This window comes from Sceloporus occidentalis, unplaced genomic scaffold (assembly GCF_023333645.1).
Source record: "Sceloporus occidentalis isolate IW3139 unplaced genomic scaffold, rSceOcc1.0.p SCAF_124, whole genome shotgun sequence".
Lineage (NCBI taxonomy): Eukaryota > Metazoa > Chordata > Lepidosauria > Squamata > Phrynosomatidae > Sceloporus > Sceloporus occidentalis.
In genome coordinates this window covers 1,052,049-1,071,841 of record NW_028317104.1, presented here as the reverse complement: position 1 = coordinate 1,071,841, position 19,793 = coordinate 1,052,049, and positions in this window count along the sequence as shown.

Here is a 19,793-nt window from a genome sequence, read left to right as displayed (position 1 = left end):
CAGAAGCACGTTCAAAGTTAAAGGGTAGCACAAGTAGTACCAGCCCAGTGACTAAAAAGAAGTGCCTTTTGCCCCAACCAGCATCTTCCCCATCCACAAGCAGCATGCAAGGTACCAAGCAGAGCCAAATTAGCAGCAAGACTCAGAGGGGTCCCAAACCAAAGCGATCTCATTCCTTTGTAGGGAAAACCACCACCACCACCACCGCCTCTACCACCACTAGTGCTGCGCCTACTGTTCCCACTGGTACCGCCACGCCATGTCCTCCTAGTACCTTTAGCAAGCCACCAAGTCCTTACAAAATTTTTGTAAAGACAGTTAGAGAGAGGGCTACACATAGTGGAACTCCACCTAGCGAGGTAGCAGAGGAGCCTGAGACTGAGAGGCCAAGTGCAGAGTCTATTCTTCCTGCTCGCACTACTACTAGTCACGAGTCTCACGACGATATCAGTCTTAGCTCCAGCCTAGCAGGAATTCCATTCGATCTGGCTAATGAAGAGCTAGACTATGAGCCAGAGGAAGTAGAGGAGATGAGTGGTCTGGAATCAGATTCCTCAGGGAGCAGTGTCCTAATGACTAGTGCACAATTTTCCCCTGAGCCTCCACCTTCTCCGCTACGATCATCACCATCACCACCACCACCAGCAGCAGCAGCAAAACCTAGCAAATCTAAAGCAATTAGCAGTCCCACTATGGCCAGTACTGTTACCACCAGTCCCACCACCACTAGTTCTGCCTCTGTTCATCCACCCCGAGCAGTAGGAGCAGCACCCAAGGCACACTCCAAGGCTATGCGCGCCCCAATTTGGGAGCACTTTGAAAATGTTGAAGAAGGGCGCTATGGAAAGTGCAAACATTGTGGGAAGCTAATAAGCAGAGGGAAAGTGTCTGGCCATTTTACCAGTGCTAGCATGAAGCATCACCTCAGCACTCAACACAACGCTGTGCTATTGGGGAAAGATGCAGAAGTAAAACTTAGTGCAGGCAGCATAGCTGGTGGCCGTGGAAAAACCCCAACAGCTTCTTCTTCTGAGCCAATAGCAGCAGCAGCAGCAGCAGCAGCTAGTGCTGGCAGCCAGAGACCAAGGCAGGTTGGAGCACTGCATGTCCAGCCCACCCTGGAACAATTTGTGGCATTCCAATCCAAAAGGTCAATGCCCAAACAGCAGGCCAATAAAGTAACGTGTCTGGTCAGTTCATTGCTGTTGGAGGGGCATCCTTCTCTATGATCGAAGGGGAGCCTTTCAAACAATTGATGGCGGCTGTGGCTCCACAATATACAGTTCCGTCACGTTCCACTTTCAGCAGGAACATTGTCCCCTCATTGTATCGGTCCTGTGTTGCAGCAGTGAAAGAGGAGCTTTCCATGGCTGCTGGTCAGTCTGTTCATTTCACTACAGATTTGTGGAGTGCACCTAGCGGCCAGCATGCCTTTCTTTCTTTGACAGCACACTGGTGGTAGCCCAGTGTGTCTAAGGAAGCTACTGCTGCTGATCTTTCCTTCTCCATGCAGAAGTGATGGATGAAAAGCATACTTCCCAAAATATTCTGCATGCAATGAGGAAAATGTTTAGCCTTTGGGTGGGAGCAGAGGCGGGCACCAATGTTGAAGTTGGTTTTGTGGTAACTGATGGAGGTGCCAATATGGTGAAAGCGCTGCGAGATGGTCATATTGTTGGTGTGCGCTGTGCAGCCCACATCATCCATTTTGTAGTGAAGGCAGCAATGTCAGAAGGAACTAATGTGGCAGCAGTAGTTCTGTCCTGCTGCAGAAAGATCGCTGGGCACTTTCACCATAGTGTTAAGGCTAGCCAACTTTTGAGGGAAGAGCAAGAGAGGTCAGGTCTTCCCGTACACTGCCTACGTCAGGATGTCAGTACACGGTGGAACGCCACGTTAGACATGCTGGAGAGGATTTTGGAGCAGCAGAGGGCAATCCATAATCTTGCCTCAGAGCACAATATTGGGATTACCTCTCCATTGAATAGGATTGGACAGTGATCGCCCAGCTAGTGGCAGTCCTTAAACCATTCAGGGATGCCACAGAAAATTTAAGCTCAAACACTGCCAGTCTGGCCCAGGTAATCCCAGTGTTCTCCCATCTAGGCAGCAAGATGGATGTGTTCCTTGGAAACCATGAGGCTGTTCAAGGTGGCACTCTACATCCTGACGTAGCAGCCATAGTCAGGAAGCTGAAGGATCTGCTAAAAGTACACCTTCGCAAACGAATGGAAGAGAGTCCCGAAATGATGCTAGCGTGCCTTTGTGATCCAAGAATTAAGGGAAAGCTAGCTTTGAAATTTAATGTTCTCAGTAGCTACCGGGAGCAATTGGTCAACAAGGTGCGTGACTGGCAGCGTAAAATGGGAATGCTGTCCGAGGAGGGAGAGGTGCAGGAGGAGGAAGAGATGATGTGGTCTGCTACTCCTAGCAGCAGCATCAGCAGCAGTGCCACAAGCAGCACAACACAGCTGAGTGGAGCAGCTGCGTTTTGGGAAGAGGCACTTGGGAGTATAGTTGGACCATCTGACAGAGCTAGCAGCAGAAAGGAGAGTAGTGCTGCTGAAATGGTCAAACTTTACCTCTGTGAAGTTCCTTCTGCGCCTAATGTTGATCCTCTTAGCTACTGGGATGAAAAGAAGAGTGTGTGGCCTGCACTCTCATGGGTTGCACAGCAGCTACTATCATGTCCGCCAACCACTGTTCAAAGTGAGCGCGTGTTTTCTATGACTGGAAACATACTGAGTCCACAGCGCTCACGCATGGCACCTCATCTGATGGAGCAGATTGCCTTTCTTAAATTCAATCTGCCCAAGTTGGGTTACCCAGCTCTTAGCTTGAAAAGTTAATTTTTTTTCTCTGTAATGTTTAAGGTAGTTTCTCCCCCTGGTTGCACGTGTTTGTGGTGTGGCAACGTCTGCTACCTCCGCCGGTGTAGCCAATTTACGCTAGGGCCTAGTGTCTGAGTTCTGGAAGTCTGCTCCCAAACGCCAAGGACTGACAGTTTTCGGATGCTTTGCCCTGGGGTGAAACAGGTGAGCGGGTCGTCAATTGCCCACTCATTCGCCTTTTCCAATGCTGCTGCTGCTGCTGGTGGTACCAGCGTCTCTTCTTTGCCAGTTCGCTTCCTGGCTAGTGTCATGCCTTAAATGTCCCTAATGGAGAGGGTAGTTTCTCCCCCCTGGCTGCGTCTGTTTGCGGTGTGGCAACGCCTGCTACCTCCGCCGGTGTAGCCAGCTTACGCCAGGGCCTTGTGTCTGAGCTCTGGAAGTCTGCTGCCAAACGTCTAAGACTGACAGTGTTTGGGTGCTTTGCCCTGGGGTGAAACAGGTGAGTGGGTCGCCAATTGCCCACTCATTCGCCTTTCCCATTTTTCAATGCTGCTGCTGCTGGTTGTGGTGGTGCCAGCATCTCTTCTGTGCCAGTTCGCTTCCTGGCTAGTGTCATGCCTCAAATGTCCCTAATGGTAAGGGCAGTTTCTCCCCCCTGGTTGCACTTGCTGCGGTGTGGCAATGCCTGCTACCTCCGCCAATGTAGCCAGCTTACGCTAGGGCCTTGTGTCTGAGCTCTGGAAGTCTGCTGCCAAACGTCTAAGACTGACAGTGTTTGGGTGCTTTGCCCTGGGGTGAAACAGGTGAGTGGGTCGCCAATTGCCCACTCATTCGCCTTTCCCATTTTTCAATGCTGCTGCTGCTGCTGGTGGTGGTGGTTGTGGTGGTGGTGCCAGCATCTCTTCTGTGCCAGTTCGCTTCCTGGCTAGAGTCATGCCCAAAATGTCCCTAATGGTAAGGGCAGTTTCTCCCCCCTGGCTGCGTCTGTTTGCGGTGTGGCAACGCCTGCTACCTCCGCCGGAGTGGCCAGCTTACGCTAGGGCCTTGTGTCTGAGCTCTGGAAGTCCGCTGCCAAACGTCTAGGACTCACAATGTTTGGATGCTTTGCTCTGGGGTGAAACAGGTGAGTGGGTCACCAATTGCCCACTCATTCGCCTTTTCCATTTCCATTTCATTATTTTCCTTCTGATACACAACCAACCAACCAAACATAACACACACAATAACACAAATAACACACAGTGACAACACACATAACACATACACGTACAATGCACAAATCACAAGGACCTTTCCTCTTGTTATTTGTCCTGGCCTTCACTTCTACACTCACTAGCATTAACGCTATAACTCACACTTCATACTATAAAATTTTTCCATCCACATACCTGCCAACAGACCCAACTTTTTCAGGGACAGTCCTGCTGTTTTCCAGTCCGGTCCCATCTAATTTAGCTATCTAGGTATGCAAATACACGTTGGTAGTTATAGCTCAGTAGGTAGCACTAGTATAAACATTAAATATAATAAAGTACTAAATAATAAATCTAACTTTAAAATACATTTAAATAAACCCCTAATTTTTTTATAAAACCCATTAAAATTAAATTTAGACATAATACATCTTTAACCAAACCAGTGCACTGCTACTAATCTTAAACATAACCGTACATTAACCCTAAGCTATTTTTTAGTTCTTGTCCAACATTTTTCCATCCGCATACCTGCCAACACACCCAAGATTTTGGTGGACAGTCCTGCTTTTTTCCAGTCCTGTCCAGTAAAAGTTAGGTTGTTGCAAAGTATGCCATTGTGAATAGGTAGCAAATGTTAGGCATGTATTACAAGTGGTCCAAAATCAATTTAAAAATGTAAAATAATCCCTATTCTTTTATTAAACATCTATGGATGTGTGATTGTGTATGATAAACGGAGGCCAAGTTACTTGGAGCATTTGTCTCTAGGTCATTTTGTGTACAGTACACCTCAGTACGTGTGTGCAACTCTATTGGTCGTTTCGGCAGGGGGCTGGCCTGCCATCAACGAATGAAGTGCGTTCTGCAATTCACTCGTTGATGCCAGACCAGCCCCCTGCCGAAATGACCAATAGAGTTGCACACACGTTCCTTCACGGCAGCTGTGCTGCTCCGATGTGTTGTTAACCCCTGCTAGGCAACCGGGAAGGAAACGATTAAAAGAGCACGAAGAATGTCCGCAAATATTCGCCTGAAGAGAACACAGGAACGGGCGAATATTCGCGGAATACGAAGGTTTTTTTTCCCCCGAAGACGAGCACGAAGAGCCCCCTGGTACCCAAGTCTAGTTAAAAGGCATATCATGGGGCACAGTGGCATATAGGGGGATATAAGGCATTTCTGGGGCAGAGTGGCAAGCCTTTGGGCAGATGTGCATAACTGGGGCGCAGGTTGGAAAATAACAAAAAAAAAAAAAAAGAGTTTCTCAATCATAGTTTTTATTTAATAAAAATAGTTTACATGAATTAACATTTACTAGTAAAACTTTTTTCCTATAGGGTCGTCTTATATTCAGGTTTTATCTTTTTATTCCTAAATTAATATTCAGATTTTGGGGGTTGTCTTATAATCAGGGTCGTCTTATAAACAAGCAAATACGGTACTCTCCTACTCAATCCTTACGTTCTTCCCATGGGCTAAGGCTCTCCTCCTCACTTATCACCTCTTCCCGTCTACAAGATTTCACTCGGGCTGCCCCATATCTCTGGAATCCACTTGCAACGAACCTTCAGCATTCACCCTCCCTCCCAACATTCAAGAAACCTCTCAAAACTCACTTCTTCAAGGAAGCTGTTAGGACTCGGGCGCTCAGGTCGGGTAGGAGCCCATGCACAGGGGATACTTGAGGTTCAGTATGTAACCCACGGTGCATGATTATGCAAACAAAGACACCACAAGCAGAATTTCAGGTAATGCACTGTATTTTATGTATATAACAGGACCAGCAAATAAGGGTAATACAGTCAAAGCAAGAAACCGGACGTATGGCAAAATAAATACCGGTAATAAGTCTTTTGGCAGGGAGCCCGCTTGGAAGGGCACGAAAGGCACACAGCCCGCTTGGAAGGACGCAAAGCAGGGAGTCCACTTGGAAGGACGCAAAGCAGGGAGTCCACTTGGAAGGGTGCAGGTGCAGAGCCACAGCAGGAAGGTCCATAGACTTCAATACAAAGGCCCTGACTGAAGGGCAGGGCAGGTTCATAAAGGCAGGGTAATCCAGATAACAAGGCCCAGCTGGATGTATGGACTAGGGCTCAACCCAGGTAACAAGGCACACCTGATCCCAGTAATTGAGTTCTGAGTGCTCCAGAGGGCGGAGGGTGGCCACTAGTGGTAGCAGAGTTCTATACAACAGGTATGAAGAAAAAACAAAAAAAACCATGGTTCAGGCAGCGAAAAAAAGTGGTTCCTGACAGAACCCCCTCCCCAAGGAGCGGTCACTGAGCGCGAACAGTCTTAACAAAATCTGTATGCTTTAATAAACTGAGCAGAAGGGTGTACTTAACGTGATTTCTTCTTCTTCTTCTTCTTTTTTGGTAAAGCTTGTTCACAGATCTCCAGGTCTTCCTTTGTGATTATATTGCCATTAGAGGTAATAACACAATCAAAAGAAAGGTTATCTGTGGTGCAATCGTAGGTCAAAGTAGGACTGGATGCTGAAGAAGTTGATGAGAGGGTATGATTCCGTGCTTTCTCTTTCCATGTACCAGGGGTCACATAGCTGCCCTGTACCCAGGGCACTACTGGGGGCGGGGGGGGGGGGGTAGTACCAGAACTGCACTGGTTCAAAACTGGAGTGGCAGACGTGGTATGGGAAGCACTAATGGAAGGCCCCTTCTTCCTCAGAGATGGAATAGGGTCATGTATCTTTGCTATCAGTCCAGAGGAGATATTAGGGGCTATGGTAATCTCTGGTGTATCACACTTTGCTGAGGTAGGAGTTGCAATCATGGCTGAACAGAAAGCCATAGGAAGTTCATCCATATGGGAGCAACCCACACTGCCACAGGCTGTAGAATCACAGAACAGTCATCAGGCTTCAGCTGGACATCCACTGGAGTTTGATAAGCATTACTAATCACCAGGGGTGGTATATACTCCATGGGTTCACTGTCATGGGGAATAAAGCTACTTCCCCTTTTAGGAGAGCTCTGTAATTGTGACGTAGACTGCTCAATCGTTACAGAGGGTTTAGGAGGTTTGAGAGGACATTGGGTGATCCAGTGTCCCTTTTTGCCACAGTAAAAGCAAGATTCATCATCACGCCTTTGTTGCAATTGGGTTGTGGTAAGGGGTTCACATTTCCTAAGAGATTCCTTTTTCATACTGGTAACAGGCTTGTTGGATTTCTCAGGTGATGTAACAGGTGTAGGTGAATGGTCTTCATGAGAGTGATTGGAGTTGGAGTCCCAGATTTGCATTAATGATTTGCACAGTTCAAGCAAACATTCTCCTATTACTTTGATGACTGAAAGTAACCCCGCAGACTCCTTGTAATAGCCTTTGTATTCTGTCAGGACTCGGGCGCTCAGGTCAGGTAGGAGCCCATGCGCAGGGGATACTTGGGGTTCAGTATGTCACCCACGGTGCATGATTATGCAAACAAAAGACACCACATACAGAATTCCAGGTAATGCAGTGTATTTTATGTATATAACAGGAACAGCAAATAAGGGTAATACAGTCAAAAGCAAGAAACCAGACGTATGGCAAAATAAATACCGGAAATAAGTCTTTTGGCAGGGAGCCCGTTTGGAAGGGCACGAAAGGCACACAGCCCGCTTGGAAGGACACAAAGCAGGGAGTCCACTTGAAAGGACACAAAGCAGGGAGTCCACTTGAAAGGACACAAAGCAGGGAGTCCACTTGAAAGGACACAAAGCAGGGAGTCCACTTGAAAGGACACAAAGCAGGGAGTCCACTTGAAAGGACACAAAGCAGGGAGTCCACTTGGAAGGACACAAAGCAGGGAGTCCACTTGGAAGGACACAAAGCAGGGAGTCCACTTGGAAGGACACAAAGCAGGGAGTCCACTTGGAAGGACACAAAGCAGGGAGTCCACTTGGAAGGACACAAAGCAGGGAACCAGGAACAGTACAGGTTTTTTTTGTTTTTTTTTATTATACCATTCAGTCAACGCACATCCTCAGATGGAATTCCGGACGGCAGTAATACAACATCCTCATGGTATATTTTATACTCACCGCAACACCAAGTGCAACATAAAAACATATATACAAATATATACACAATTTACAAATTTTAACAAAACCACCTCCACCCCCAAACCCCACATACCCAAAACCAAATCAACCGACCAACCACATAACCACCCCTCGCCCCAACCACTCCAACACCAATCCCAAACCCAATTCGAAACCAAACCGCCCAACCAACCACATAACCACCCCTCACCCCAACCACTCCAACAACAATCCCGAACCCAACCCACCCCCAAAGCATCCCTCAAACCTCATCCCAATCCTTCCATTTCTTTGTTTTCCACACCCCTTCCGCGTCAGCCTCCCCAAACTTCCTTAAATCTCTCAAAAAATACACATACATTCGTCCCCGAATCATTCTTACACAACCATCAACCTCAATCAAATCCTTCTTAAAAATCAACAGATTCCTCACATCCCACAAAGACTCCTTCACACAACTTATCAACATCCAAAACAAACGCTTCCTCTTTCTATCCAACTCGCATAAACCAAAAAACACTTCTTCAAACCCCCATCCATCCAGACCTACTAACTCCTTCACAAACTTCCCCATTCTCTGCCACACTTGTACAGCATACTTGCAAGTCCAAAACACATGAGTCACATTCTCCACTCTACCGCACCCTTCCCTAGGACAAACTTCTGAAACGCGCAACCTCCTCACTCTTTGAAACTCCCTCGTTGGCAAACACCCATGCACCGCCATCCAACCCACATCTCTCTGCCTATTAACCAACTCTCTATCCGACAGCATCTTCCATACCTGCTTACTCTGTTCCTCAGTCAAACCACCCAAACCAACCACCAACTCACGATCCCTAATCACCTTCAACACACACCCCTTTTCTTTCCACATAGACACCGTCACCCCTTGCAACTCATACTTTCTAATACCCCACTCAATTCTTCCATAAAACCACGGCACCTTAAAACACACCGGTTTCTTACGATCTACTTCATACAAACCATATTTCCTCAACATACCACCTGCAGCATATCTCAGCATACAACCTACCATTGAATCCTTACTACTCACCTTCATACATACCCGAATATACTGCACCACTAAAAAACGCTCAATCTCAGGCATGTCCATACCCCCATTCTCCAACTTCAACCTCACTTTCTGTCTCCCCAACCTCTCCATCCTCGAATTCCAAAAAAATAAAAATAAACTTCTCACCAACTTCTTAATCACACGTATACCAACAGGAAATACCACATTCAAATACACCAACAACGGGATAATCACAACTTTCACAATCAGCACCCTCCCAGAAAAAGACAACGTCCTAGAAGACCAAAACCCCAATTTCTGACTCACCTTCCCTATGACTTTATCCCAACTATTACATCCATCCAATTTCTCATCAAAATTAACCCCTAACACCACAATCGCATCCCTCCTCACTGGCCACCCACACAATTCTAACTCTCTCCAAACACCAAAAGCTTTACACGCACACTTATCCCAATTAACTTTAAAACCACTCCCAATACAAAACCTACCCACTAGTAATTTAACCCTCCTCAACCCAGCTTGCGTTCTACAAACTATCGTTACATCATCCATATACCCCATAACTTTCAAACTCCTCCCACCACTACCAGGTATTTCTACTCCTCTCACTACTTTATCTCGTCTAATCATTCTTAACAAAGGCTCAATCACACAAATAAACAAAATTGGTGATAACGGACACCCCTGCCTTACCCCAGACTTAACCAAAAAACTCTCCGTCAAACAACCATTTACCATTACTTTACTGCTAATCCCCTCATACAAACTTCGCAACCACCTCAACATCCCGACCGGTATCCCCAACTTCTCCAATATTTTAAACAAAAATCCATGAACCACCCTATCATACGCTTTCTCAAAATCAATCGTCGCAATCGCCACTTCCAACTTCCTATCCATACAATACCACAAAACATCCCGCAACACCATCAAACTATCACTAATCTGCCTCCCCGGAATCGCACACACTTGTTCTTCACCAACCAAACTCGTAACAATCATCCTCAACCGATTCGCCAACACTTTTGCAATCACCTTATAATCCACATTCAATAACGTAATCGGTCTCCAATTCTTCAAATCTTGTCTATCCCCTTTCTTAAATAATAACACAATCACTCCTTCTTTCATAGAATCTAACAATTCACTCTTATGCAATACTTCCATACAAACCTCCATAAAATCATCACCAACTACATTCCAAAACTTGCAAAAGAATTCAACAGGCAACCCATCACATCCAGGCGTCTTTCCCTTAGCCATGCTCTTCACCACCTTTTCTACCTCATCCTTCGTCACATCTCTTATTAAATCCACTGCATCCACACTGTCTACTCCTTTTTCCACACCATCCAAAATCTCACTTTCCATCTCTAAATCTCTACCTTTCTCCACATACAAATCCCTATAAAATTCTAATACCGCATCCATAACCCCTGCCCCTCTCACAACCACACCATCCTTGTTTAACACACTCTCCATCAAGCTCTTCCTCCCAAACGCTTTCTTGAAAAAAAACCTCGTGCACTTCTCATCCTCTTCTAACACTTTCACCCTCGCATGAAACATAATCTTCTTTCCTTTCGTCTCCACATACCGATTCACTTGCTGCCGTGCCTCTCTCAACTCCTTCTTAACATCCAAACCAAACCCACGCAACTTCCTTAAATACTCCAATCGTGTCTGCCACATTACCAACTCTCTCCTTTCATTCTTTGCCCTAGCACGCCCCATTCTTACAAAAAACAACCTCACCTGCACTTTGACAAATTCCCACCACTTACCAACAGACATAAAACACCTTTTCTTTCTTTGCAACCCCACATAGAACCTTTCAAATCATTTCACCACCCACTCATCTTCCATCAAAGACACATTCAACTTCCACTGCCCCCGTCCCATCAACATTTCTTCCACAAACTCCACCTTACATAACAAACAAACATGATCTGTAAAAGGCAAACGTTCCCCAACCATCTCCACCCCATTCATATGTTTTGAAACAAAAATAAAATCAATTCTTGAACACACATTCCCATCCTCACTAAAAAAAGAAAAAAACCTTTCAGACAACTTACAGAATCGAATCGAATCCACCAACCCAAAATCCTCTACCATTTGCCCTAACTCCCTACTCGACCCATCCAAATTAGCACCCTTCCTACCACCCATCCTATCCTCACTCTTAAGCACACAATTAAAATCACCCACCAAAAACACCAATTCCCTCCCCGGCAACCACAATTTAACATGCTGCAATAACACAATCCTCTCCTTCCTCTCCACAGGTGCATATACATTAATTAATTTAAACCCCACACCCCCATACCTAAAAAAGACCACCACCACCCTTCCACATTCCACCTCAACCACCCTACCAACCTGAAAATCAAAACTCCGAAACAAAACCGCCACCCCACAACCCCGCCTAACCCCAAAAGAAAAAACTGAAGGACCCATGGTCCAAGACTGACTCAGTAGAGGCTCCGATAGGTTGCATTCCTGCAGGCAATAGACATCAGCTCTTAAAGCCTCTAAAGCCCTAAACACCACAATTCGCCTTGCAGCTCCCCGAATGCTTCTAACATTGAGGGATGCAACACAGAGAGACCTCATAAATTATTAATCATCAGAACTTCTCCATGCTACACCCCTCATGTCCCAGATCGAAATTTCTTGGTCAACGTCTCCTCCACCACCTCTGAAAAACTCTTCGCGGAGTCTGCCACTCTACGACTAAAAACACCTTCAGGCTCCTCAGAACAAACAGAAAAAGGAGAACAACTTCAGTCGCCTTCCGAAAATACATCCAACCGGGGGGAATCAGGTGAAGACACATCTTCGTACTCCCGAACTCTTTTTTCGGTACTGCAGCCCTCTCCTGCATCCATCATCGCGGCCTCTACAAACCTACCTCCCGCCTGCCCGGGTTCCTGCTCTATCCGGCCAATATCTGGCAACTCCGCGGCACCGAGTGGAGGATCCTGGATTACCTCCAACAGTGACACTTCCTGTTGGGGCGTGGTATCCATTCCAGGATCCATAACGGCACTTTGTACCACACCCATAGCCACCTTAACAACCGCATCCTCCGACACCACAGCAACCACAGGCTGATCCTCCGGCGGCGGTTTGACAGCCGCTCCGGACGCAAGAGATATTTGCTCCACCAATCTATCCACGTGCGCCGACCGCTCCGCCTCTATCCTCCTCTCCTCCTCCTCCTGCCTTTCAGCAGCCTTCTTGCGCTGCTCTCTAAGCACGGGGCATGACCATGCCCCATGTCCCACATCTCCACAAATATCACATTTTCTAGGATTAGGACATTCAGAGGCTATATGCCCCTTCTGCTTGCAGTTGCGGCAGAACTTCTGGTCTTCGGCGCAGTGCTCCCCAGTATGCCCAAACTTAAAACATTTGCGACAAAATGTAGGACAATTGGGGTAAAAAAGGTACCCCTGATTCCCCCCGATAGAAAAATTCTGCGGAGGATGTACCATCCCTCCGTATCCCTTTTCATCGGGTTTTAAAGTTACCCAAAACCTCCTCCTACCATTATACACTCCGAAAGGGTTCTTCACATATTCAGGTTCTCCTACCTTCGACGCGTAACGGCTGAGAAAAGCCCCGATAGCATCATCCGGAACAAATGGGTTGAACATATGCACAGTTATACACACCTTCCGGACTGCCATTGAAGGACGAAATACAATACCACGTAGTAATGGGTGCTCCGCTTGGGTCAGACTCCGCTCCATCAGATGTCGCGCTCCCCAGATAGACTTGAAGGTGACGTCAAAAAAACCGCGGTATCCAAAGTCCTGAAGACAAAAGATCTCCCCACGAGGCATCTGTAGAAGACCTTCCACAATTTGCATCTGCACCTCCTCCAACGAAATCCTCCTCCGACGTTCTTCGTCCTCGATGCAGATCCGTACCGTATTAGGAAAGTTCGGTACCGCCATCTCCACGATCACAACTCGTTCCCAATGCCAGCTCTGTCGGGACCCCCAATAGCAGCACCCGGCTTAAGACCCCACTTAAGGGGCCGATGCCGGGAGGCCGAGGGCCGAACTCTGCTGACACTAGGACCTCTTGACCAGACCGCCTGTACAAAGTACACTTGGTCTTAGCCAAAAGGCCGAGAAGCGATCCGAGCCACAGCAGGAAGATCCATAGACTTCAATACAAAGGCCCTGACCGAAGGGCAGGGCAGGTTCATAAAGGCAGGGTAATCCAGATAACAAGGCCCAGCTGGATGTATGGACTAGGGCTCAACCCAGGTAACGAGGCACACCTGATCCCAGTAATTGAGTTCTGAGTGCTCCAGAGGGCGGAGGGTGGCCACTAGTGGTAGCAGAGTTCTATACAACAGGTATGAAAAAGCAATGGTTCAGGCAGTGAAAAAGTGGTTCCTGACAGAAGCATACCATCTTAGCTGCTAGAACCTCCTTGTCATTGATACAACCACCATACTACCTTATGTTTGTCGCCCCATTCTCTCAAGATTCTAAGCTTGCGAGCAGGACTCTCTCCACCTAATGTATTGGTTTGTCTTAGTCTGTCAATTCTCGTCTTGTCATACCCCTTGAATATATGTATTGTATTAAGCGCTGCGTAAATTGTTGGCGCTATATAAATAAAAGAAAATAATAATTTTAAGAATAATAAAGTAGGGTGATAGGCCTCCACTTCTTTAATTTATCACTGATCTATCACTCTGTAAACAGCACTTGCATCACCTGAAGACATACAACCCCTATATTTGCAGGTATACATGAATAATGTATGGAAATATGTCATAGCAGGTACACATCAAAAGAATAACACACAAACCCAGTTTTGCTGGTATAGATCAATTGAAAAATCACATGTTAACTCAGCAATGAAGGTATAGATCAAATAAACAGAATCAGACATACAAATCCTGAATGTGCAGGTATACAATAATAATTTATGGAAACATATCATAGCAGATACATATCAACAGAATAACACACAAACCCAACTTTGCAGGTATAAATCAATTGGAAATCACATAAAAACTCAGGATTAAAAGGTATAGATATAAAAAAAACTAAATTACAGACATAGATCACAGGTTGCACACCCCAAAAGCCAGCTCTGGCATCCACATAGAATTTGACCAGCACCCAGATTACACACACAAATTACAGCCCAACCTGAGCCAATTTTGTCCCCAAACAGCCCAGCATAAAACATCTTTGTCCACAAACAACCCACCCTTTCCCATAAACACCCTGCATGTGCCATCTTTGCCTTCCCCAAATCACTTAAACACCCATGATACACACAAACACTTATACAGTCACTCACATTTACACAATCATTCATTCTCTCATTCACACCAATCATTTAGACATATGTATTAATGCACTCACAAATCATTCAAGCAATTCATCCACACATTCTTTATTTATTTTAACCCCTTAATGACAAAGCCCATACATGTACGGGCTCAAAATGCATTGTTTTCAATGGGTTTAGGGTCCGTTCGTTGTCCTTAAGGGGTTAATATTCTTACTATCCCCTCACTATCTATTCCCCCTTTCTCACTATCTACCCCCTCTCCCCACTTCTCACTATCTACCCCCTCTCACTATGTACCCCCTCTGGGAAGATAATGGATCCCTCCGCCACTGGAGAGGGATTCACTGGACCTGAAAAAGCCTGTTCCTTCGTCTGATTGCTTGGCATTACTGATCCCACTGCAACCAGCTCAGCAGGATCATCCAGTGGTGGCATCACCATCACAGTATCTTTCGTGTCAGCTGTAGAGGACAGTTTACTTGGACTTGGATCTAATTTCCTAGGCCGTCCAGCAGCTATTTCTGCCAAGGACGGCCGGGGCTTGCTGGGACAGTCCTTATACACATGGTCTGGCTTGCCACATCCGTTGCACAACTTGGACTTATCACAGCTAAGGGTGAGGTGGCCCCATTCTCCACAGTTCCTTATAGGGGCCTAGGATCGGCTGTGCAGGTCACCTGAGTGTGCCTGTAGCCCCCGCACAGGAATGGCATCCCTGGGTAGAAACAGTATCCTCTGTTGCTACCGATGGAGAAACTCGGAGGGATGCACTATTCCACCGACCCCTTCCTTGTGCTCTTTTAACTGCACAAGGAACCTCCTCTTACCATTCCAAATCCCCATCTCATTCTGTATCTTCTGTGGGTTAGATACTTTATTACAATAGCGATATAACCAGACTATGATAGCTTCATCAGACACATATGGGTTATACAAGAACAGCCCCGGGGTGCAGTGGCGACTCTAGAAACAATATATAGGGGGGCACACAAGATACCACAGTCAAACTGGGGGGGCATTAATAATTTCCACCATTAAATCATACCACTGAAAAAAAATATATATATATATTGCCAAAAGTAATGTGCTATGGAATGATACTTTTGTTATTGGACAATACAATACTTGATCATTCAACATGGGAAGCCTGAAGTCACAATTTAGTACGACTAATCCTTGAAATCCTTTAAACAACACAATACCTTAACTTTTGCACTAAATGATTTCAGGGCCTAATATTAGATCCTGGTGCTGATATGTATATATATATATTAGCCCCTGCTGCCCATATATATTAATATTAGCCCCAGTTGCAGATATATATATATTAATATTAGTCCCTGCTGCCGATATATATATATATACATTTATATATAAATATTAGACCCTGCTGCCGATAGCAGGTATAGATCAACACATTAACACACAAACCCAGCTTTCCATGTATAGATCAATTGAAATTCACTTGTGATCTCAGCACTGAACGTATATATCAAATCAACAGAATCAGACATACAAATCCTGTATTTGCAGGTATACAATAATAATATATGAAACGTAGCATTGCAGGTATAGATCAAATAAATACAAGGAAACAGCATTGCAGGTATTAATCAACTGAACAAGACATACAAACCCTGTATTTGCAGGTATACATAAATAATGTATGGAAACATAGCATAGCAGATATGGATCTACAGAATAACACAGAAACCCAGCTTTGCAGGTGTAGATCAATTGGAATTCACATAAAAACACAGCATTAAAAGTATATTTAAAACCCCCTAAATTACAGGCATAGATCACAGGTTGCAAACCCCAAAGCCAGCCCTGGCATCCACACTGCCCACATAGAACCTGGCCAGCACCCAGATAACACACATACGATTTGCCATCTTTGTCCCATATACACCCTGCCTGTGCCATCTTGGTCCCCAAGGCTCAAACATCCTGCTAGTGCCATCTTTGCCCTTCCACAATTATACATCTATGATACACACAAACACATTAACTCATGCTCTCCCTCTGGAAACTGGAGTTTGTTGGTGAGCATCAAGCTTCAAATCAATCAGTCAGTCAATCAATCAGTAGTACCCTAATTAGTGCATTAGTTCTAAAAGTGTCTGATTGTTCTCCTTCTACATTAAATATTATGATTGATAGTGATAAATACAGAATTATAGGGTTTTACATTTAAAAAGTATGTATTATATATATGACTGAATATTTTTAAAGCTTGTGAAGTGGTCATCAAAGAAGACCTTCAAAGTCATTCTTACTCACAGTTCTGGGTTGCTGAATATCTGTGTGAAGGTAGTGGGTAATGTGTATCCTAACCCAAACCCAAACCACCAAATAAACCTACTTGTCACACCTACCGTGTCCGCTACCCTACCAGATATGGTACATCATAACTCCCATTACTATATACTGAGCCAGACATTGACGGTAAAGCAGCATAAACCCTATCACTATATAGTAAGCCAGACTTTGACGTGGCCTCTGTCCCTAAAACAGCCTCCCCATGCCACCGCTGCACCTAAAGATGGCATCAGAGCTTGGCAGATGTATGAGACAGAATCTTATGGGATGGGATGGGATTGGGAGTACATCAGTACACTAAAAAAAAGTGTCATCATACACGGGACGCCTGAAGTCACAATATACTGCCACTAATACTTATGATTGAAATAGATTAAATAACACAAAACCTTTACTTTTCCTCTCACTGATTTCTGGGCCTAGAAAGTTAAACTCTGAAGTAACTACAAATTCAGGAGGGTGTTTTACCTCTGGATAGGTGAAAAATGAAATAGTTCAATTTATTCCTACATTTATTCCTACAGTAAAGTGCCAGCAAACAGATGACCAAACACACACCAGGACAGGGTCTGCCACACCGACACCCAAACACACACCAGAACAGGCTCTGCCACACCAACACTCACACACCAGGACAGGCTCTGCCACACTGACACTCAAACACACACACCAGGGCAGGTTCTGCCACACACACCAGGACAGGCTCTGCCATACAGACACTCAAACACACACACACACCAGGACAGACTGCCACACCGACACCCACATCTGGATGTGTTAAGCTACAAAAATGTAATACATTTCCACTCTTCCAGTCTCAGAGGGTGACAGCTTGTTCTTCGTACATTTCTGTTAATGAACAGGTCACAGAAGAGCTCTTTATATTGGCCCTGCATATATGTATATAATGTTATCATATCCCCTCTAAGATGACGTTTTTGCAGTGTATATAATTTTAACTTTTTTAGTCTCTCTTCATAACTAGTATCTCCCAGTCCCCTTATTTATTTTGTAGCCCTCCTTTTTCTAGTTCCATAATGTCCTTTTTAAGGACTGGTGCCTGGAATTGTACCGCATACTCAAGGTGAGGTCTTACCATTGACCTGTAGAGAGGCAAAATGATATCCTCCTCCCGTGAATCAATACCTCTTTTTATGCATGCCAAAACCTTATTTGCCCTTGCAGGTGCTTGCTGGCATTGCGCACTGTTGTCAAGTCTATTGTCCACCATTATTCCTAAATCCTTCTCAATGGTAGCTTTCCCCAAGGATATTCCATTTATAGTATAGTTTGCATTTTTATTATTTTTACCATAATGCATAACTTTGCATTTATCTATGTTGAACCCCATCTGCCATTTGTACGCCCAGTCCCCAACACTGTCTAAATCCTCCTGCAAAGAACCATCCAGATTAGTCTGAATTACCCTGCCTAATTTTGTGTCATCAGCAAAAACTGTGACATGGCTCTCAAAGAAAAAGAAGAGGGACAGACCCCTGAGGCACTCCACTTACCTGCGTACAGTCTGAGAAACATCCATTCACAACAACTCTCTGCATTCTATCCTTTATTATTGATTTATGTAATGGCCCCAGCTGCCCACTTGTGTATTTATACCCTCAGCCAGCCCCCCTTGTTTATTATCCCTAGCCTTCCCCACATTGTGTATGTATTCCCCAGCCAGCACCCTGTTTAGTATTGATTTATGTAATGCCCCAGCCTCCCCCCAATTGTGTGTTGCTGCCCATCGCCCCATCGCCTTGTGTACTCATGCCCCTATTTTGTAGTACCATTACTTTTTAGCTGACTTTCCTGCCTGCTCTGTGCTCTCCTCCACGGGACTGACTGCCACATGAGGAACTCCGGTGACTGTGTGACCCTGCCCCCTCCAGTGTCACGTCACGTCTTCAAGGTGGCCAGTATGGAACAGCTTGGTTGTGCCACCTCTGCCCCTGAAGCACCTGCCTGTCCCATTTCTGCCCCTAAACACTTACTCAGTTCATTCACTCTCCTGCACTTCCTTACCTCTCTTGCAGATTTCACTGGTCCAGGGGCCGGCTGATCATCACTGGTGCCACACAGCTCACTGCTGTGGCGCCAGAGCACTGTATGGGGGAAACTCTTCTTGGGGGTGGAGAGAGTTTCCTCACACAGTACGCAGGGGCCACAGCAGTGAGCTTCCATCACAGCACCCCCCTGATGAGTGGCACCCGTCACATTACGCCGATTCTCTCTTTTCAATGAAGATGAGGTTTTTGCTTTTCTTCGTTCCTCTTGTCCAACCACATATCCCCTCCTATCCTATCTCATCTATCTACATTAACTCATATCTTTAAACTCTCCCTCTCTACTGGAGCTGTTGCATCTTTCTTCAAGCATAACTCCAGTCTTGGCCCTCCCTGGACGCGACTAATCCAATTAGTGGCCCATGTCTCTACTTCTTCTTGCCTCCAAGTATCTTGAACAAATTGTATACAATCAAATAACTATGTTTCTTGGCTCAAACTCTTTTCTTGACCCTCTCCAATCTGGATTCCACTATCAACATTCTACTGAGACTGCTTTTACTAAAGTTACTAATGAGCTACTCACTGCTAAATCCAAAGCCCACTACTATATTCTAATCCTGGATCTTTCTTCTGCTTTTGACATTTGGACTCTTCTTCTTTAAGCTCTTCAAGATCTTGCTCTCTGTGACCTCAGGGACTGAGTCCATACAGACGACTGTAATGACCCAGAGCGCCCAAATATTGTGTTGAGGAGTTATTGTGCAGTAGCGGAGTTGGACAGGGCCTGGTGCAGGGCAAATGCACTCACCCGGGTGGGCATCTAGGGTTGTGCAGTCACATACCAGCGCCCTGACATAGCAGTGGTTGTTGTCCAGAACAAAACAAAGTGATATCCTGCAGGCACCCTGGAGAAGGCATGAGACATAGCACTAGAATCATGTGCAGGATGCTGCAGGCTGGGAGTATGGAAGCTAAGCAGAGTAAAAGCTGAAACATAGCGAGCAAGGGGAACAGAGCAA